Source organism: Sarcophilus harrisii, chromosome 2 (assembly GCF_902635505.1).
Source record: "Sarcophilus harrisii chromosome 2, mSarHar1.11, whole genome shotgun sequence".
Lineage (NCBI taxonomy): Eukaryota > Metazoa > Chordata > Mammalia > Dasyuromorphia > Dasyuridae > Sarcophilus > Sarcophilus harrisii.
The window spans coordinates 426621687-426644144 of NC_045427.1; the positions used below are offsets into that span (position 1 = coordinate 426621687).

Consider the following 22458-nt stretch of genomic DNA (forward strand, 5'->3'; position numbering starts at 1 on the left):
AACCAAAGAAGAAATACAGAGCATTGAAAATGTAAATTGATAATGTTGATTATATAAAATTAAAGAGTTTGCACAAACAAAACTATTGCAACCAAAATTCTGAGGAAAACAGAAAACTGGGTGGCAGGGGTAAGTTTGCAACAAGTATCTGATAAAAGTCTCATTTCTTAAGTATAAAGACATCTCAATCAAATTCATAAAAATACAAATAATTTCCTAGTTGATAAACTGTCAAAGGATATGAACAGACAGTTTTTAGACAAAGAAATCAAAACTATCTGTAGTCATATTGTAAAATGATCTAAATCACTATTGGTTAGAGAAATACAAATTAAAACAACTCTGAGGGTACCACCTTATACCTACTATCAGATTGACAAATATGACAAAAAGGCAAATGTTGGATATTGGAGGGGATGTGGGAAACCTAATGCACTGGTGGTGGACTGATCCAACTAGAGTTGGAACTATGCCCAAAGAGCTATAAAACTACATTCTCTTTAATCCAGAAATACCACTGATAGATCCACATTCCAGACATCCAAAAAAAAAAAAAATGTGTGTTGGGGGGAATTGTACAAAAATATTTATAGGAGCTCTTTTTGTGGTGGCTAAGATTTGGGAACTGAAGGGATGCCCCATTAATTGGGGATATGGCTAAACAAGCTATGTTTTATGAGTAAAATGGAATATTATTGTGCTGTAAGAAATGACAAGTAGGATGATTTCAGAAAAACCTTGAAAGACTAATGCATAATAAAGTGAACAGAACCAGGAGAATGTTGCACACAGTAACAAGCATTATTGTCTAATGCAGAATTGTAAATGACTTATTCTTAGCAATAACATGATTCAAGACAATCATAAGGGACTAATGATGAAGCATATTATCTACCTCCAAAGAATGAATGATATTATTTGAATACAGACTGAAGCATGCTATTTTTCACTTATTTTCTTTCATTTTTTCCTTTTATTTGAGCCTTGTAAAATTTAACTAATATGGAAATGTTCTACAAAATTGCACATGTGTAATCTAATCAGTTGAATACTGTCTTGGGAGGAAGAAAGAGGAATAGAATTTTGAACTCAAAACTTCAAGTAAAAATGAGAAGAACAACAAGAACAAGAGCAAGAAGAAGAGGGGGAAGGAGTATAAAGGGAAGGAAGGATTAGAATTATTCTGTTTGGTCCCAGAAAGCAGTTAGATGGAAAGTACAGAAATGCACCTGTAGGCTTGCTTTATGGGAAACCTTTTGAATTAAAGTTATTAACAAATAGAATAGGCTTTGCCTTATGAAGAGATTGTTGTACTGAGTGCTTCTCCTCTCACCTCACTTCAGTACAACAAATAAGTTCCTACTTTGTAAGGTATAGCCAAAAATGAAGTAATAGATGCCTTCATGGAGCTTACAGTCTACTGGTAGACTCCGACACAGAGAGTAAATAGAAAGTTTATACAAAGAAATTTCAAGAGAGAGCTGAGTAACAAATTGATAAATCAAATTGAAATAACCTTTAGGAAATGACACCTCAGTTGTGCTTGCAAGGAAACTAGAAATTCTAGGAAGCAGAAGTGAGAAAGAGTTCACCTCAGACTTAGGGCTACCACCTCTGTAAATAGAGGTCAGAAATGTTTATGGGGAAAAACTAGTAGGTCAATTTGAGTAGGATAGAGAGTTGTGTGAAGAGGAAAAGGATGGAAAAGATAGGTGGAAACCTTATTATGGAAGATTTCAAATTTTATATTTTTATCCTGAAGCAATAAGGAACTACTAAAGATTTTTGATTAGGAAAGTTATATGGTCAGATCATTGTTTTAGACATAGGAATTTTGCATGTGTGTAAAGGATGAATTATTTGGAGAGACAATTCCAAGAGATTAATTAATTAGAAGACTATTGGAATATTTCAGGTGAGGGCCTAGAAAGAAGCGAATTGATATAAGAGATATAAAAATCAAATTGATAAGACTTAGCAAATATAAGTTAGATGACTGCTTCTTAGACATATTTTTGAGGTAATTTTTGTTCAGGTAAAGGTTGGATTACACAGAGTTCTCTCCTAGTTTTTGGATTCTGTTAATTTGTGACTTGGAGAAAATTTTGTAGAGACCAAGATTCAAAATAACCATGTAGCTGGAGGCTTCTTTTATTGACAAAGTTATAAGAAAGGCTTTTTAGCATTTGGCCTTATCACCCACAAAATGGTTTTATTTTGAGTTAACATAACTACAGAATACTTATTCATTATCTTTAAGGTTTCCTAGTTCTTATCCCCTTTATTCTCTTAAATAGAAGTCCTTTTCTCTTCCACTTATACCTCTCCCTCTCCCCCTTTCAAACAGGGATTGCCAGCTAAGGACCACTATTTGATTTACTGACATCTTGGTAGTTTATTTAGAAGTGGTATTTTCATACACAGAAAATAGTCATAGCCAGAATATCCCCGGCTGTGTCTTCACTTGTCCATTCAGCATGTAGATTTAAAGCAATATTTGGGAGACAAAAGGCCTACATCACTTTCACCATACTGACTATTTGATTTTTTTGCAAAGTTTTGACCAGGGCTATTTTGAAACCTATATAGTATCAAGGCCTTATTTTAAAACTGTGTACACTTTGCTAGAAAACTTAGAGGGGATATATTCATTCATTTCTTATCTCAAAGGGAACTTCATTTTCTTACCAAAAAGATTGAAGACTTTATGCCTGCATATATTAACATGTGTTGAATCAGTGAATCAGCTGAATCACTAGACATTGCTGGGGACATAGGTCTTTAAACAACCTGATGGTTTTCCAGATAGTTTTTTGACTATTTAGTTTTGGCTTAACACTCAAAGAGAATGTGTAAAAAAACACACTTTAGATTAGAGACATTTCAAATAAAGAATACTATCTTTGGCACATTACATGGCAAGCTCATAACATTTCAAGACTTAAAAGTATGCTTAGAGAATTCTTTGGTCATTTCATGGTTACCTATTTGGATATTTGTTCTTTTTCTTCTTTCAGCCAGAACACACCCAGTATGTGTGAGCAGTTCTGTAGAGTTCCAGGAATGCTGACTATTTGCCAAGCCAGAGAAATGCATTTTTGACCATAAAACTGCTAAATTCCCAGATCAGCTATTTTTCCTGAAGGACTTTAAATGGATATTTACAATATATCTACAGAGATAGACTAAGAATGACCTACCAAGGTATGTAGATTGTAAGTAGTTCATGGACTTTTTAAACTTAGAATTTTATTGATAGATATTCATAAATTGTGGCACAGAGTATTATATTATTTAATAAAAATGTTTATTTTCAATGGACTTTGTTTACCTGAGCAGCTTTTTCCATAATTCAAGGCATTCTAAACTTTCATCCCTAATTTGTTCAGACCCTCATAATAGTACATCTCCTTTTATACTCTGTTTACAGGCACCTTCCTGCAAGGCCCCACTTGCCAGTTGGGATAATTGCCCATACATAATTAAAGAAAACCCAAACCATCTGTTTAAAAAAAAAAACATGCAAAGTTTTTTTTGTTGTTGTTGTCGTTTTTTAAACACAGGCTCCCATTGCTAAGTGGTTTCCTGGCTCTTCTCTGAATGCCAATTACCAGTCTAAAATTTGACCAGTGATATCATAGATCTTTTTTTTCATTATCTAGTAAATTTACCCAATTACATTCAAGTTTACACTTCCTTACTCAAGAGTCATCTGGTATTCTGTCTTCTTCCTCAAATTTTATTTACAAAATTCTTTTCTCAATGTAATGCAAGAAGCAAATATCAAATACCTATCATGTTCACTCCTTAACTACTTAGTACTCTGTTAGTTAATGCTTCTGGTCTGTTTCTTTCTTCAAATTTAAAAGAAAAGACTCTTGCCTTTCTGGAACTACTCTCCTCTTTGTAACAAAATCTCTTTTTTCAGGAAAAAAAAAAAAACTTCTTTATTTTTCTCTGACGAGCTCCCCCCCCCCAATATTACTCTTTCTTTCCTTTCCTCTTCCCCCATACCTAATTTGGTTTTCTTTCTGTTATAAGTTTACTTTTCAGCTAGAATATTCCATCTGAATTTCCCTTGTGTACTAATTCAATATAGTCCAATGAACATTTATTAAGTGCTTTGCTGAGTGCCAAGTACTATGCTAAAAGCAGGGATATAATTAATTTTTTTTAAAAGGACAGTCCCTGCCCTGAAGAAGTTTACAATCTAAAGGGGAGTAAATACACAAAAGGAGGGGGGCAATAAAGTAGGGCAATCTTGGACATCTTGTTCCATGAAATTGAAGTAAGACCAAGAACAATGGTTCTCTAGAACAGTAGTGTGTCAAGTAAAAACATCCTTTTGAGCCATATCTTGACTTAGAAAATCATAAGTTAGAACTGATCCAACCATTCTGAGAAGCAATTTGGAACTATACTCAAAGGATTTTAAAATTATGCCTATACCCTTTGATCCAGCCATATCACTGCTTAAGTCTGTAACATAAAGTTTTTTAGCAAGGGGAGAGGGCAGACCTACATGGACAAAAATATTTATAGCAACTCTTCTTATAGTGACTAAGTGTTGAAAATTGAGGGAATGCCCATTAATTGGGGAATAGCCTCACAAGCTGTGGGTATATGATTATGATGGAATATTATTGTGTTATAAGAAATGATTAGTAGCAGTATCAAAACACTTTTGAGGAGACACAGGGTAAAAGGAGAGAGAATAAATAGGGGAAATACAAATATCAATAGTGATTGTATTTCAAATTTGAAATATTATTTCAAATAGTATTTTGAATTTCAAAGTAAGTTTCTCTGATAAGGCCGCATTTCTCAAACATAGAGAACTGAATCAAATTTATAAAAAATAAGAGCCATGCCCAGATTGATAAATGATCAAAACATATGATCTGTGCCCATAGGGCTATAAAGTTATGCATATCCTTTGACCTAACAATAGCACTACAAGGCATGAATGTCAAAAGAGATGCAACAGAAAAAAAAAAGGGAAATGACCTATATGTACAAAAAATGATAGCAACTCTCTTCTCAGGGCTTTTTTTCCCTGAGAATTTTGAAAATTAAGGGGATGCCCATCAATTGGGGAATGACTCCATAAACTGTGGTATGTGTTGTGATGGAATATTGTTTTTCTATGGGAAATGATGAGCAGGATGTTCTTAGGGGAAAAAAATTATGCAAAGTCCTCCATGAACTCAAACAAAGTGAAATGGTATTATATACAAAGTAATAGCAATGTTTGGGATGACTAGCTGTAAATGACTTTGCTGTTCTCAGTAGTACAGTCATCCACAACCACTTTGAAGGACTTATGATGAAAAATCCTATCCGTACCCAGAGAAGACACTGATGTATCTGAATACAGATTGAAGCATTATTTCTTTCTCTTTCTATCTCTCTTTTTTTTTAACTTAATTTTTCTTGAGGGTTTTTATTTTTATTAGGGTGGAAGATCCATGTTTTCTTTCACAATTGGACATTTATGGAAATGTTGCATAATTTTACATGTGGTTTTTTAATTGTGGGTGAGAGAAAACTTTGAACTCAAAAATTTTGAAAAAATGTAAAAAAAATGTTTTGAATGTAATAGGGTAAATATTAAATAAATAAAAAAAGAAGAGAAAAGAAAGTAAGAAAGAAAAAGAAATTACCAGCAAGATGCTTTCAGAAAAACCTTGAAATTACTTCGATGAACTTATTCAAAGTGGAGTGAACAGTAGCTGGAGAACACAATGATAGCAATATTGTACAATGAAGAACTGTGAATCATTTAGTTCTTCTGGGCAATACAGTGATCCAAGACAATCCCAAAGGACTCTTGACAAAACATATTCTCCATCTCCAGAGAAAGAACTGATATTGTGTGAATACAGACTGAAGCATGATATATTCCTTTCTTCCTTCTTTCCTTCTTTTTTGTTTGACTCATCTACAAAATGACTAATATGGAAATGTTTTACATGATTGCATATGTATAATCTATGTTAGATTGCTTACTGTCTCAGGGAGGGGGAAGAGGAGAAAGGGAAGGGTAGAATTTGGAACTCACAACATTTTTTTAAAAAAATGTTCATTGTTTTAACATGTATTTGGGGGAAAATAAATTTTTTTAAAAAAATCATAATTTAACATCATCTGTGCTGTTATTGATTCCTTTCAGTTGTATCTGACTTTTTGTGGTCCTATTTGTTTTGTTGTTGTTGTTTTGTGTGTGTTTTTTTTTTTGTTTGTTTGTTTTTTGTTTTTTGGTTTTTTTTAGCATAAAAGTAGAAGAGTTTGCTGTTTCCTTCTGTGATTCATTTTACAGGTGAGGAAACTGAAGCAACTTGTTAAAAAAATTAAAGTAAAAAATTAAGTAACTTGCCCAGGGTCACACAGCTAGAAAGTATCTGAAAATAGATTTGAACTCAAGATAAGTCTTCCTGACTTTAGACCAGGTACTCTATCTACTGTGTCCCCTAGCTACCTAAATCTATGCTGAACTTTTTTATTTTATTAAAAATTTCTTAATTATATTTTAATCTTATTTTGGCTGCACTTTGACGTTTTGTAGCAGCAAATTTGACACCTCTGTACTAGATGACTCTAATAATGTTAGTTTAGTCAATCACCTCACTTAATAGGTGGATAAATAAATGACTTATCAACTTGAGAGGAACTAAATTTTATATTCGATGTATTAAAGAAATTTAACTGAACACATAGCATATAGATGTTTAACAGATCTGTCTACAATTCCCAAATCTTTATATTCAACTCTAAATTCTTAGAGGGGCTACCTCCTTAAATTTTCAACTGCTTTTAGAATATTTCTCTTAGATATTCTACCCTTAGCTCAAATTAAACATCTTTAAAACCAAATTCCTAATTTTCTCTTTGCTTCCCTCATCCTCCCTAAAATTAACTTTCTTATATGTGTTAAGTCTTTTAGTTAAAATTTTAGCATTGACTTTTACTTCTCACACTTTCATGTGATAGTTCTTCATAGATCTGAAGACCTTTATCATTTCTCTTACTAAATCTTCCTCCCCCCAGTTCTCTCAGTCATTTCTCATATGACATGTTTCTTTTAGACTTATTCCTATATTCATTTTACTAAACAATTTCCAGTTTATCAACATCTCTCTTAAAATGTAGTATATATGCTTAAGCATTGTTATTACCAGTGGAGAATTGAATGGAACTCTTATTTCTCTTGTTCTAGACGATAAACTTCTATTATTATTACCTAATATCAGTCAAATTGCACAATTTTAGCAAACCATTTGAATCTCCAGTAATTATGGGCTATATATTAGCTGTTTTTTGATATGGCTACTAGACTGGTAAGTCTGCTGAAATATTGGGACAACAGAATTTTTTTTATTTTAACTTTTTACTTTAATTATGAGATGCCATGGAAGAAAATAATTAAGATCCTTTGAATTGAGGGAATTTTTCATTTATTGTTTTGAATATTTGTTATCACAATCTTTCTTTTCCACAGCAAATTTGGAAAGTTTGTTTTTAATGAACTCCTTAAGATGAAATGCACTTGTGATATAGAAAAAGAACGAATAGACAGCCTGGAGCCTTATACCAAGAAAAAATGCTTATTTACCAAGATTTTATATTTTCAACAGACTAGTTAGGTTCTTTGATACAACTGTGAAGAGATGGGATAAAGCTTCCCAGCAAGTTATTTGAAAACTACCAACCCCAGAAACTCTTTATCTTGAAAGAGCATGTTAGCCTTGCAACTAATCCTCTGTCCCTCGGGCCTCTTCCTCTCATTAGAGAGTTCTTCCAAGAATCTTCATTTAAGGTGAGAACCCAGGCAAGTCATCTTTTTCTTTTCTAATAAGCTATAGTTCTCTGGACTGCTCTATTATGCCACAGAAACCTTTCATCCTAGAAGATCGTCTTAGCCCTGGAACCTCCCATATCAGAAGTACCCTTTTCCTATGATATCCCTTCCTCTAATTAGAGAGTTCCTCCTAGGACCTACATTTAATGAGAGCACCCAAGTTAGTCCTCTCTTAATTTCCCATCAGGCTGCACTCTGACTGACTTTTCCCAAAATTATATTTAGTTAGGCTGAGAACTCCAGAGAGGAGAGTTATTGAACAAATATATGTAAAAGTGCTTTATATACATTTAAATGTCAGTTGTCATTATTAGCAAAATATTTAGATGACATTAAACTTTTGTGAACTTGAGGGTTTTGGTGGAAGGGATAAATGGAGGAAAGAAAAGAAAAAAGACCAACTGAAGACATTTCCTGTCATGTTTCACTGGCATGTGAAACACTCTTCCCTTCCCATCTTGCTCTGAGAACTATACTCAAACCAATTTAAGTATTGCTTCTAGAAAGTGTGTCATTGTTCTATGGCTCCAATCACTATCCTTCTTGTTGTTCAGTACTTTTCAGTCATATTAGACTCTTCACAATCCCATTTGTTTTTTGTTTTTTTGGCAAGATACTGAAGTGGTTTGCCATTTTCTTCTCCAGGTCATTTTACAGATGAGGAAACTGAGGCAAATAGGGTTAAGTTACTTGTCCAGGGTCACACAGCTAGTAAGTCGCTGAGACTACATTTGAATTCAGGAAGATTTTCCTGATTCCAAGCTTGACACTCTATCCTAGCTGCCCAGTAATCTTCCTTGTGACTTCCCAAACTAAATGCCTTTCCTTGTCTACCAATGCCTTATATTTGTCCCTTTATTAGAAAGTAAGTTTCCGAGTCCTAGAACTGCCTCTTACATAGTGTTTGGCACCAGGTAAACACTTAATAAGTGCTTTTTCATTCATTGATTTCATTCATTCAAAGTCAGATTTCTTCCTAAGTTTTTGGTTAATCCATCATCTTCATCTTTTTATTAGGTCTGTAGTACAAATTTCAGGCTCTCAACATCAATTCTATATTCTACTTTGGCTTCTTCAAATAACTTAACCATTCAGTATTTCCACTTCAATTCAACTGATTCCTCAAGTATATGTTCAGATAGGATATTTCTCAAGTTCTATACTTATGTCACCAGCCCTCTAATCAACATTTCTATTTAACTGTCATTCTATTCTCAGTAATAACCATGTATTGAACATTTGCTAAAAGTAAAACACTGCAAGATGCTGGGCATACAAAGTTGAATAAAACATGAACAACATGTCTTCAAGAAGTTTATATTTGACATATCTAAAACCTAACATCTCCAGCACTTTTGCACAAAACTTCAATTGTTTTTTAATCTTTCTTTTTCCATTGCTTTTTCCATATGCAATCATTCACTGAATTATATTGATTCCTAAAATACTTCACTTCATTCTCCCTTTCCACAGGCCCTTGTGAATGAATGAAAAAAAATTTTGTTGAGTGCTTCCTAAATACTGGTGAAGATAAGAGGAAAGGAGAGGAGGAAACAGAAGAGGAGAGAGAGATATATTAAATATTCATATTAATTTCATTTCTATTCTTATTAGAGGAAGTAGAAAAGACATTGAAATGCTTGAAGCCACATAGAAGGGGGTGTTTTTTAGAAGGCTGGACCTGACTACATACATAAAGTGAACTCTTAACAACAATCCATTTCCTCTCTGTCAAGAAATGGATTTCATTATTGATCCTCTTGAATCCTGGCTAGTCATTACATTGATTGTTGTTTTTTCAGCTTTCAAAGTTTGTCTTTACAGAATTGTTTTTTTTCTTTTTATAAATTATTCTTTCAGTTTTGCTCACTTCACTGAATCAGTTCATTCAAGCCTTTCCATGTGTTTCTGAAATCTATTTCCTCATTTCTTATGGCATAATAGTATCCTCTTAATTTATATGCCACAGATTGTTTAGCCATTTCTCAGCTGATAGGCATCCCCTAAGTTTCCAGTTTTTTGTTACCAGAAAAACAACAACCTTGCTATAAATGTTTGTACATATGGGTCCTTTGCCTCATTCTCTTTAGCAATGGTTTACCTGGGTCAGAAGGCATGTTTTTTTTTATTTAACTTTTCTGCATAATTCCAAATTGCTTTCTATTTTATAGAAATTTAAGAAGTTCCATAGAGGTTAAGTGACTTTCCCAAGATCACCCTACCAGTTCTTAGTGACAGAACTGAAACTTTAACTAGTCTTCTGATTTCCAATCCAGTTCACTTTCCCTTATTTAATGCTGCCTTCAGGGTTAATGAAAGGTAGTATATATAATAAAATGAATGGAGTATAAGACTTGAAGTCAGGAAAACCTGGATTCAAATCCTGCCTCTGATGTTTCCAAACTGTGATTAGGGGCAAGTCATTCAATCTCTTTTAGCCTCAATTTCTTTGTCTATAAAATGAGTTAATAATACCCACAGTATCTACTTAACAGAATTGTTGTGAGGCTCAAAGAAGATAATATATATTATGAAAAATGCATGGAATATACTTAAACAGATTTTAAATTACTAGACACATATCTGTCATCATTAGTGTCCGAAAGAACCCAGGTGCTTCAGAACTGCTCTTGTTGTCTTCTCTTTTGGCCTTTCTTAAATGTATATTATTAAGAAAGATGGGCTTACATGGTGCTGTGCTTCAGGGAGATCAGTCACTAATATCTGAAAAGATATATAAGGAGAAAAAAATCTTTGAATTAATTTTATACTGATTTTTAAGTCCAATATCCAAAATTGATAAGAAATTGATCTCAGTAGGTCAAAGAATATGGATAAAGAATTTTTTTAAGAGTTGGAATTCTTTTTTTTTTTAATAACTTTTTATTGACAGAGCCCATGCCTGGGTAATTTTTTTTACAACATTATCCCTTCTACTCACTTCTGTTCCGACTTTTCCCCTCCCTCTTTTCACCCCCTCCCCAGATGGCAAGCAGTCTTATACAAGTTAAATATGTCAGGTGTATCCTAGATACAATATATGTGTGCAGAACCGAACAGTTCTCTTGTTGCACAGGAAGAATTGGATTCAGAAGGTAAAAATAACCTGGGAAGAAAGACAAAAATGCAAGCAGTTTACATTCATTTTTCAGTGTTCTTTCTTTGGGTGTAGCTGCTTCTGTCCATCCTTGATCAATTGAAACTGAGTTAGATCTCTTTGTCGAAGAAATCCACTTCCATCAGAATACGTCTTCATACAGTATTGTTGTTGAGGTATATAATGATCTCCTGGTTCTGCTCATTTCACTCAGCATCAGTTCATGTAAGTCTCGCCAATCCTCTTTGTATTCATCCTGCTGGTCATTTCTTACAGAACAGTAATAATCCATAACATTTATATACCACAATTTACTCAACCATTCTCCAATTGATGGGCATCCATTCATTTTCCAGCTTCTAGTCACTACAAACAGGGCTGCCACAAACATTTTGGCACATATAGGTCCCTTTCCCTTCTTTAGTATCTCTTTGGGGTATAAGCCCAGTAGAAACACTGCTGGATCAAAGGGTATGCATAGTTTGATAACTTTTTGAGTATAGTTCCAAATTGCTCTCCAGAATGGCTGGATGTATTCACAATTCCACCAACAATGTATCAGTGTCCCTGTTTTCCTACATCCCCTCCAATATTCCGCATTATCTTTCCCTGTCGTTCTAGCCAATCTGACAGGTGTGTAGTGGTATCTCAGAATTGTCTTAATTTGCATTTCTCTGATTAATAATGACTTGGAGCATCTTTTCATATGTTTAGAAATAGTTTCAATTTCTTTGTCTGAGAATTGTCTGTTCATATCCTTTGACCATTTATCAACTGGAGAATGGCTTGATTTCTTATAGAGTCAGTTCTCTATATATTTTGGAAATGAAGCCTTTATCAGAACCTTTACTGTAAAAATGTTTTCTCAGTTTATTGTTTCCCTTCTAATCTCATCTGCATTAGTTTTGTTTGTACAAAAACTTTTCAATTTGATATAATCAAATTTTTTTATTTTGTAGTCAGTAGTGATTTCTAGTTCTTCTTTGCTCATAAATTCCTTCCTCTTCCACAGGTCTGAGAGGTAAACTAGCCTATGCTCTTCCAATTTATTTATAATCTCATTCTTTATGCCTAGGTCATGAACCCATTTTGACTTTATCTTGGTGTACAGTGTTAAGTGTGGGTCAATGCCTAGTTTCTGCCATACTAATTTCCAATTTTCCCAGCAATTTTTGTCAAATAATGCATTCTTATCCCAAGAACCTGGGGTCTTTGGGTTTGTCAAACACTAGATTATTAAAGTTATTGGCTGTTTTGGCCTTTGAACCTAACCTATTCCATTGATCAACTAGTCTGTTTCTTAGCCAATACCAGATGATTTTAGTAACTGCTGCTTTATAATATAATTTTAGATCTGGTACAACTAGGCCACCTTCATTTGATTTTTTTTTTTCATTAATTCCCTTGAAATTCTTAACCTTTTGTTTTTCCATATGAACTTTGCTGTTATTTTTTCTAGGTCATTAAAATAGTTTTTTTGGGAGTCTGATTGGCATAGCGCTAAATAAATAGATTAGTTTAAGGAGTATTGTCATTTTTATTATATTTGCTCATCCAATCCAAGAGCATTTAATATTTTTCCAGTTGGTTAGATCAGACTTAATTTGTGTGGAAAGTGTTTTGTAATTTTGCTCAAAGTTTCTGATTTTCCCTTGACAGATGGATTCCTAAGTATTTTATACAATCAGTAGTTACTTTAAATGGAATTTCTCTTTGTAACTCTAACTGTTGGGTTTTGTTAGTGATATATAAGAATGCTGATGACTTTTGTGGGTTTATTTTGTATCCTGCAACTTTGCTAAAGGTGTGGATTGTTTCTAATAACTTTTTAGTAGAATCTCTGGGGTTCTCTAAGTATACCATCATATCATCAGCAAAGAGTGATAATTTGGTTTCCTCATTGCCTATTCTTATTCCTTTCATCTCTTTCTCAACTCTTATTGCCAAAGCTAGCATTTCTAATACAATATTAAATAGTAATGGTGATAGTGGGCAACCTTGTTGCACGCCTGATCTTATTGGGAATGGTTGCAGTTTGTCCCCATTACATATGATGCTTACTGATGGTTTTAAATAGATGCTACTGATTATTTTAAGGAAAAGTCCATTTATTCCTATACTCTCAAGTGTTTTTAATAGGAATGGATGTTGGATTTTATCAAATGCTTTTTCTGCATCTATTGAGATGATCATATGGTTTTTGTTAATTTGGTTATTAATATGGCCAATTATACTGATAGTTTTCCTAATATTGAACCAGCCCTGCATTCCTGGTATAAATTCTACTTGATCGTAAAGAATCTTTAAAAGAAAAAATATAAACTATCAATAGCCAACTGAAAAATATTCAAAATTACTAATAATCAGAAAAGTGTAAATTAAAATACCTTATATGTCTTAAGCTAACACACACGATGTATTCAGGCTAGATGCCTACTTGTCAAATAAAGAAGAAAGTATAAATGGGTTTGGGAAATTGTATTAAAATAACTGAAGAAATCCCTTCTAGTTCTAGGATTGTGTATTTCTTCAATGTAATATTGTTCTTAAAACTTTGAGACATTCTCAGTCTTTCATTTGATTTAGATATCCATTTTGAGAGGAGATGGTACTTATTTTATTCTGAATGCATTCCTGAATTTTAGGCCTTATTGTTTTAGTGAGCTTTTTGTTCTAAATTAAGTTTAGTAGGAAAAATATAGATATATAAAATAGTACTAATATATCATTTTTAAAGATCAGATCACTTTATAATGACTATCCTGTTATAAAGTTCATTATATCAAAAATATTTTTGTATTCTTGCTGATGACTCACAGTATATATTGTTTAATGGACCAGGTCACAATAATTTAGAATAAATAATATTTTCTCAAATCTCAGCTTTGCAATCATATTACATAATGAAAATATCTACCCATGATTTGTGTCTTTTAAAGAGTAGTACACATTTCCTATTTCACTCTGTGAGTTTAAAATTCCAACTGTCAAAATGACCTTCAATCAATTTAACTTAAATCCACCTATGAAAAGAAATAAATTACTTGAAGAACATGAAATTTTATAATAGAATTTGAAAAAAGATTTATTCTTTACCTGTTAATTTTGTTAACTCTCTTTTCTCCAACTAAATCTTTCACTAGCTTTATTAATTTAGTAATTTCACATTTGACAGAATAATTGTTTCCATAGAGATGAACTGTATTATTCCCTTACTTTTAATTGTATTATCACTGAAAGAAGCAAATAAGTACCCTGACAAAGTTTCATTTAAATAGTCATGCTTCCAGGTAACCAATCTACCAAATGACTTAGGTAAGTTTAGTGCAAAAAATACCTTTTTTAAAGCTCCCAAATAATTTTTCATGTTTAAATCTTGGTGTTACATTGTGTTTTATCTTTCAGATTTCACCATATCCTTTTTTGATCTTTTATCTCTGTGTTTTTCTCCTTGATCCAATAATATTTGAGGTGAGGGATAGTAGAACAAAAACAAAAATAAAGTACTCATTGTTAATTCAGAATTATATGTTAGGATTTTTTTGATTACTTTCATTTGCCTAATAGATTCCAGTAATAGTTACATTTGGTGAAAGTAAATTTGTACCATCACCACTTCATGATAGTGCTTCTATTTATCATTTGACATTGCCATATGACACACCAAAGAGATAGGTTTTGCTAAAGGTGTTTGACACCATCATGAATTATGTCTACTGAGAGATAGATGAGGATTCTCTTATAAAATAGCGTTATCTTCCAAATGTTCCTGCATGTGAAAGATTTTTGTGTTGATTGAATCAAATCCTAGGATATTATAGAGCCTCTTATACAACTGTTCAAAAGTTCATTCCAATGGTCTATTGAAGAGAAAGCAAGTGAATTGTACATAATATGTAGTTGTAGGACAGTCTATCAGTACCTTATATTAGAAAGACACTAAAGAGAGACAATGAGAGGGATTCAGCATTAGAGAAAGAATGAGTTTGATTGAATTTGGGAAACTGTACTTTCAGCCTACAAAATGCTTCTTGACATGAAAATCCAACTTTTTAATGCTAATATTCTCTTGGTTAAAGCTATATGGTTACAAGTCATGGATTGTCACAGTATACAAAGAAATGAAATTGTAATGATTCAAGGAGTAGTGGACATGTATGGAATATATGGAATATTTATGGAAAGACATAGATGGAAAAGTTTCACAGAGGAAAAGAAGGTGTGAATGAACCAACATTACAGTTTAAAGAAGTACTTACATTAATGAAGTTATAGATCCCTGAAGTACTTTTTTTAGTGCCACTGTAGGATCAACCAGAAAATGGTAAGGCAACTTTTAGAAAATCATCAGTTATGACACTGTTTCTTGAAGTTTTTAAAGTTCAACTACTCTCAAGTATTTTTTTCAACTTCAGCAAACAGGATCGGATATTTTTAAATTTAATTTTTAATGATTTCTTTTGTTTTACATCACCTATATTTCCCATTCAAATTTCCCTTCACCCTGTCCCCAAGAGCCACACCTTATATTAAAGAACTAAAAAAAAAAAAGCAGAAGAAAAATAAAAAGTTCTGCCAAACAAAAAAGACTGATATTTATTATAAGGCAGTATTTCATTACATACAACTATAGGTTATGGGAATCTCTGGGTCAGTGGACATGGGCATTTGAGTTACTTTCTTTGCAAAAGTTCAAATTGCTTTCTAAAACAGTTGGACCATTTTATGAATGTGCCTATCTTTCCACAACTCTTCCAACACTGACTGTTCCTGCTTTTTGTCATCTTTGTTCTTTTGTTGGAGTGAAAACTCAAGGTTCTTTTGATTTGTATTTCTCTTATTATTGGTTATTTAGAACATTCTTTCATGTGGTAGTAATTAATTAGTTCACTATTTTCTTTTGAGAATAGCAAAGGGAATTGTTTTTGTTTCTTCATTTGCCTTTATTTCACTTTCAAGATTTTGGAAATAAAGAATGCAGTCAGGACATGCATATTATAAAGTAGCTGCTATTACCACCATTGCTGGAGAGCTATCTAACTTCCTTTGTCCCTAAGAATAATATAATATTAGGACAAGAAATCAATGACCCTTCAGCTATTCTTCCAGGAATATTTTCATATAGTCTCAGACTTCATTGGATTATGGAGGGATTTGATATTTCATTGTACTTCATCTGACTTTTTGACTGTGCTTCTATTTAGTAGAAGAAACTCAGTATAATGTGTTCCTTTTCCATCCTTATTGAGGCAGATCCAGCTATTGTTTATCATATGAAATAATGAATAATATTCCTAATCTTTATTCTCAAACTTGAAACAGTAACTCAGAACTTTTAAGAGGGCAGAGAAATCATAGATATTTTTTTTCTATATTAAATTCTAGATGTCATAAGGGTCACCACTATCAATCATAACTTGACTCTGGTAGGTGCAAACTTTTTATTTTAGTCCATAATATTCCCAAAAATCTAGATTAACTTTAAGTAATCTGTGTTCTAAGGAGAATGAATTAGTCAATGGGTTGTAACCCAATTCTCCTTACATTATACTATATATACTTCCATATAATAAAACCGTACTCATGATGAAGTTTTTTATTGGAGGAAGCTATTTTATTGTTGGAAGTGGTCATTATACCATTTTCTATAATAGTCATAGTTAGCAATAAAGCATTTAAAAAGTATTATTTGTATATATAGTTAGAGATTTTTTGTAACCATCTCAATAAGGCATTATTTCTCTCCCAAATCTTTAATTCCCTTAAGGTCTTAAAATCAGGAAGTAGTTAGAAAAGATGCTGAGGATGAAGTCTCTAAATTCTCTTAACCCCATTAAACTTTCTCATATAATAAAGAAAAATATATAAACAAAACCTACTACCAAGCTATGCTATGGTCCCATGCATTCCATACTTCTAAATCCTCATCTCTTTTCCAAGCAGAGAAATAATGTATTTTATCCCATGTTCTCTACAATTAACCTGAGTTTACCAGCTTTTTAGCATTTTAATTTATATTATTGTAGTTATTATTCTTTTATTTTTGCTCACTTCATACAAATCTTCCCACATCTCAATTCCTCATCTTTGTTGTTTTTATCTTGTAACAAATATTATTATCCATATATCATAATTTGTTTACCCATTCCTATAGCAATAGGTAGTTACTTTATTTTCATTTTTTTCTACTCCCAAATATGTGCTTATACTTTTAAAACTGGTTTTGATGGCTAAGAAGTTATGATATATAAATGTAATGGAATATTGTTCTATAAAAAATTATGAGCAGACTGATTTCAGAAAAGCTTGAAAAGACTTACATGAACTGATATACAAGGTGAAGTGAATAGAACCAAGAGAACATTGTGTACACAGCAATAAGATTATGTGATCTTCAACTATGATAGACTTGGCTCTTTTCAACAATCAAGGCAGTTCCAATAGAAAGAGCCATCTGCAACTAGAGAGAGAACTATTGAATGTGAATAAAACTGAATGTGGATCAAACATAGCACTTTCACTTCTGTTATTTGTTTGCTTGTTTTTTTTCTTATTTTTTTTCCCCTTTTGATATAGTTTTTCTTGTACAGCATGACAAATGTGGAAATATGTTTAGAGGAATTGCATATATTTAACCTGTATAAGATTACTTGCTGTCTAGAGGAGGAGGGAAGGAGCAAGGAAGGGAGAAAAATTTGGAACACAAAGTTTTGTAAGAGTGAATGTTGAAAACTATCTTTGCATGTATTTTGAAAAATAAAAAACTGACTGATGACAAGTTTCCAAGTTTTTGTTTTTTTTAAACCATATAGATAGGAAGAAACTTGTCAACTATAGTAGTAAGCCATGAGAATGGAGAACCCTGCTAGTATTTGTCTCTTAATGAATTAATTGAGGTTTCTAGATCAGTTTGTGAAGGATCACTTTTATGACCCATCCTCTGTGGCAAGGAAAAAAAATTATAATATAGACCCCCTCTCTGTGCTGTGATTTATTGCAAAAGGATTTAACTTGTATAAAAGAGCTGCTATTGAGCCTGTATTTATTTCATTACTTTAAACACAGTTAAGATATAATGTAGAAGTATGGTGTTTTAAGGTTGAGCCAGACAAATTTTTTCCAGCCATTTGGAAAAGAATGGAGGATATGCTTTTTAAAAATGAACCATCTATTCTTTAAATTGTTTTTTATTTGAGTTGTATGTATGTTTGTTCTCTATATTCTCAAGTTGTTAGAGCCTCAGGACATTTTAATATAATTTTGGTATTAATTTATTTGATGTGGGTGAATTAAAAGAAAATGCTTATAATCCAGATTAATTTCTATGACAATATTACTCAATCATATAGTAATTATAATTTTAAGGCAACAATGTAGTATAATATCACTTTCATTTTGAGAATAAAAAAAGGCTTTGGTGGGATTTTATTTTCTTAGTTTAAATTCCACAGGCTAATTAAGAATATCTAATTTCTTTCCTTTTTTGTAAAGAAAATATAGGTTTTTATTGAAGTTCTTTTTTCATTTTAAATATTATTTTATTTTTTTCCAAATATATTTAAAAACAATTTGTATATTATTTTTAAAAATATTAATTTCCAAATTTTCTCCATCCCTTTCTTATCTCTTTCTTCCCTAAGATGGTAAGCAATTTGCTATGTTATGTATGTGAAATCATGTAAGACATATTTCCATAAATGTCATGTTGTGAAAAAAGAAATAAGCCAAAGGGAAAAAACCACAAAAACTGTAATCTGCATTCAGACTCTATCACCTCTTTCTCTGAATGCAGAGAGCATTTTACATAATGGGTCCTTTGGAATTCTCTTGGATCATTGTATTGCTAAGAATTATTAAGTCATTAATAATTGATTGTTAACATAGTGTTGCTGATACTGTTGTGCAAAATGTTCTCCTGGTTCTTTTCACTTCACTTTTCATCAGTTCCTGTAAATCATTTCATGTTTTCTGAAATCTTGCTGCTTGTCAGTTCTTACAGCACAAAAGTATTCTTTTAAATTCTTATACCACAACTTGTTTAGCCATTTTCCAATTGATGGGTCTCCCCTTGATTTCAATTTTTTGCCACCACAAAAAGAGCTGCTATAAATAGTTTTGCATATGTGGATCCTTTCCCCCTTTTTAATGATCTCTTTGGGATACAGGCCTAGTAAAGGTATTGCTGGATCAAAGGTGATGCACCATTTGATTGCCCTTTGGGCATAATGAAACATCCAGTTTCAAACAAAACCATATTTCAAGTTGGTAGCAAAAATAACTGTAATCTGTATGAGTGATTCATACTTTTATCTCTAAATCTATTCCTTCAGTAATTTAAAAATGAAATTGAGGCCAAAGTTAAGCAAATATATCTTTTCTTTCTTCAATGATATTAAAACAAATATAAAGAAATAAGATCAAGAGAGCTGACTTATACTTAAGTTTTTCAAATTAGAGAGCTTAAATCAATCAAGTGTTTCTACCACTTATTTGTTGTTTACTGCATACTACTTGATATTATTGCTTATATTTTACACATATATGTCTTATTTATCCAGTTATATTATTAGCTTTTTGGGAGCAGTACTGCTTCTTATGCATGTCCTTCATAATGATTATATGGTTTCATATGTAGAATTTCTTTATTAATACTTCTCAACATCTGTGATTTCATGAATATAAAATTAGTAAATAAAATTTAGTGAATAAAAATCACTAAAACAGATCACATCTCTTCTATGTCTTAAGATTGTGTTAAGAAATTTTAAATCAAATATAAAGGAAGCATAAGGACTCCAACTTGTAGGTTAAGTCCCTAGGGGAAAAGGACTTGTTTCACATTCCTAAAACTCTTATGTATGTTCAAATAAAGTCAGATTTAAACAATTGGGAAAATATCAATTGCTTATGGGTAGGCTGAGCTAGTATAATAAAACTGACAATTCTATCTAAATTAATCTACTTATTCAGTGCCATACCAAACTTCTAGAAAATCATGTTGTAGAGAGAGAAAATATTTAAAAAAGCAACTTTATATGTGTTTAACTTGATTCTAGTTACCCAGATAGAATGACCTCAAAACAAAAGCATTTACTAAAATAGTACAAGAAGAGTAGCAAACCTTGTCCACGCTGTAAACCTGATTATGTCCTTTTCTATACAAATACATATAGCATCAATGGGAGTAGTAAACGCAAAAAAGTTCATAAGTGGAGAAGCTCACACTTAGAGAGCATATTGCCAACGCTATTTTTGGAGGGGATTCATGCCTCTCAAGGTCCAGATCTTTTGGTATCTTTGCCTTGCTCCTGTCAACCTTGGTCTGTCTTCAGATGTTGGTCTGCTTGTTGCTATCAAATCCTGCTGTTCCATTGCATCCTACATGATATTGTTTTGCTGCTTAGTGAGCTGTAGGCACTACTGCTTCCAGTTTGGGGCTAGGTTTATATCCTGGGTCCCTATTGCACCATTTTTAAAGGAGTAGTGTAATTATGCGACCAGCAGGAATTTTAGCTCCAGGATCTGCTTTCTCTTCAGCAGGATCCAAGTTCCAGGACTTTTACAATCTTTCTAACTGACTGTATTTCACATGACATGGCAAGATACTATGCCAGTTGTAGTAATTGATTAAGAAATATCTCTCCTGCTCTATGCCCACCAAAAGGGGGAAGGAAAAAGATGAAGAATAAACTGTCAAAAGCTTCCTCTAGAGCTAGATTCTTCCTTCACAACTGGCTCTCTTCTCAACTGACTTCACAACTGGATTGCCAGAAGGATGAGCTCTTTAGATTTCCCTTTCCCCAAAATAATGTGGCTGAGCCTTGAACTACTAGAAGTTTTTGATCATTATCAGTTGTCCTGATATAATACCTTATACCTCATAATATTATCAGGTTGATTGTTGGATTTCCTTCCTCTGTTGTTCAGAAAATTTTCTATATATCTACTTTATACCTCCTCTAAATAAATATTTTATTAATAATGCTCTTTCCCTCCAGCATCACACCATCATTTCCTAAGGATTCTCCCATCCCCCTGCAAATCCTCCCTTGTGTCAAAGAAATTCAATTAAATAAAATAAGCTATATCATATTGGACATAAGTAGATCATTTTTATGAATTTCTGCAGTCCTACTAAAGCTCATCATGAAGTAATGGTTTTGCTTGGTAAGTGGGAGAACTTAGTGAAGGCAGAGAAGTGAAATAAAGAAGTGAAGACACACTGATATTTTTCCCTGCCGTTTCAGAGGCAGAATTATGCTAGCGTTTTCAAGGAGAAAGGATGATGAATGGCAGCAAACCTTTTCCCTTTAGGCAGATTAATTTAGCCATAAAGAGAATAACTGACCTTATTGTGCACAAGAAAAGTATATATAAACTGTACCTAGTTAACACAGAGGTGTTTTGGGTGCACTTCTGGTGTACTCATCACTTGAAAGAGAACCTTGTTGGGATGTTCAGCTAAAGGGTGAATTTGTAACAGTGAGATTTGTGTTGGAAGGATAACTCAGTTATAGTCTAGGCTATAAATCCATGTAAGCAAATTGAGCCTCTGACCTATCCCTATAGGGTGTACTTTGAGGGTCTTAGACATTAAGGAGGCTTTCCATTTATGATGATGCACTTAGCTAGATTGTTATTTGGACAACAGTTTTTTCACCAGACTCAAACTGGAAACTTTTCTAACCTGATAGAACCTGGCAAAATTTCCATTTCTGGAATGTTCTCCCTTTTCATTCCTACTTCCTGGTTTCTCTTGCATTCTTCAAGTCCCAACTAAAATCCTACCTTCTATAGGAAAGCCCTTCTCACTCTTAATTTTAGTGCCTTTCCTCTATTGATTATTTCCTAATTATCTTTAAATACTTTGTATATTGTCTCCTACTTTAGATTGTAAGCTCCTCAAGGACAGGAGCTGTCTTTTGACTTTCTTACTATCTCCAGCACTGAGTATAGTGCCTGGCACACATATACTGAATAAATCCTTATTGACTGACATGGCCTTTGAGAACAGGAATTTACATCCATGCCATGATAACAAGAAGCTTTATTTAATTGTTGTTTACAATGTGCCTGGTACTGCACTATCATTAGGAATACAAAGAAAGGCAAAAACACAGTCCCTGTCCTCAAGCTTACATCTAAATGGGGGCAGATAACATATGCAAATAACTACTTACATGCTGCAGCAAGAGTCGGTGGTGGGAAATTATGCAAGAAAGAAAGCCAATGCAAAGGCATGGAATGTCATGTGTAAGGAGCAGCAAATAGGAAGAAGCATCATGAAGCTGACTTGTATAGAGGGTATGGAAGGCAGTAAAGTATAAGAAGATTGAATAGGGAAGAAAGTATCAGATTATGAAGGATTTCAAACTGCAAGAAAAGGATTGTATACTTGATCCTGAAAAGAAGAGGGTACCACCAAAGTTTTTTGAGTAGAGGTGGTATCATAGTCAGGACTGCTTTTTAGGGAAATCACTTTGTAAACCAAGTGGAGTATAAA

At 32.8% G+C, this 22458-nt stretch overlaps 1 protein-coding gene across 5 annotated transcripts in view; it reads left to right on the top strand.

The window, feature by feature from the left end:
• ZHX3 (zinc fingers and homeoboxes 3) overlaps positions 1-22458 on the top strand; it is a 150004-nt gene that overhangs the window by 29346 nt on the left and 98200 nt on the right. For 4 of the 5 annotated variants that reach the window (XM_031954012.1, XM_031954011.1, XM_031954013.1 and 1 more), the window contains one exon: positions 3018-3204. The gene's annotated coding sequence lies outside the window, so the exon portion shown is untranslated. Of the gene's footprint in view, positions 1-3017; positions 3216-22458 lie in introns of all 5 variants that reach the window. The other variant, XM_031954015.1, reaches the window with a different exon arrangement.